Source organism: Entelurus aequoreus, linkage group LG02, assembly GCF_033978785.1.
Source record: "Entelurus aequoreus isolate RoL-2023_Sb linkage group LG02, RoL_Eaeq_v1.1, whole genome shotgun sequence".
Taxonomy (NCBI): Eukaryota; Metazoa; Chordata; class Actinopteri; order Syngnathiformes; family Syngnathidae; genus Entelurus; species Entelurus aequoreus.
In genome coordinates, this window is record NC_084732.1 from 32,870,250 (window position 1) to 32,871,336 (window position 1,087).

The following is a 1,087-nucleotide window of genomic DNA, read 5'->3' on the forward strand; positions in this document are numbered from 1 at the left end:
GTTTTTCAACTTGTTTAAGTCGGGGTCCAAGTTAATCAATTCATGGTATAAATATATACTATCAGCATAATACAGTCATCACACAAGTTAATCATCAGAGTATATACATTGAATTATGTACATTATTTACAATCCGGGGGGTGGGATGTGGAGGGGGTTGGGTTTGGTTGATATCAGCACTTCAGTCATCAACAATAATATCATCTGAGAAATGGACATTGAAACAGTGTAGGTCTGACTTCGTAGGATATGTACGGCGAGCAGTGAACATAGTGAGTAGATTTGATCTTATAAGTGCACGTATTGGTAATTTATATCCAACTAACTCAACTCCTGGGGCCGATAGGTGTTGTACCGAAATCTGTTACCCATCGGAATTTGTAACTCCAGGGGGCGATGTTCCCATGGCGTTTGTTTGATGGTTAAACGGCAAGCCCAAGGAGGAGGAGAAGAAGAACGCTTTCGTAAATGGCGTAAACTATCCTTAATGCTGAAACGTCAGTTGTCAGAATTTCAGCATTAATAAATTACACATATTCTGGAAATCAATGACTTACTTTCATTATAGTATGAGTCCATTGTATCAGATGTTATGTGTAATTTATTAATGCTGAAATTCTGACAACTGACGTTTCAGTATTAAGGATAGTTTACGCCATTTACGCAAGCGTTCTTCTTCTCCTCTTCTTTGGGCTTGCCGTTTAACCATCAAACAAACGCCTTGGGAACATCGCCCCCTGGAGTTACAAATTCCGATGGGTAACAGATTTTGGTACAACACCGGGAAGTGGGTATGGTATCGAAACTTTAAAATAGTGGGATTATAACCGCAGCCGTTCGTTGGCTCCAGGCCGGTGGGGGCGCTCCCCTGTCACCTGCTATGCGTCTCTGGTACACAATAAACCCTGACTTTTGTTTACCAGGCATCTCGTACTGACTGTATATGCACCTTTTGCCTACATCGTTTCACTTCGAGGGGACTTAAATAAATAAATGAATCTTTAAAATCTGTTTCTTCTTTGTAGCCTTGCCTTTTAGATGATATGCATGTTACCTGACAAATAGTCTTCGGGGATAAAATTCCCAC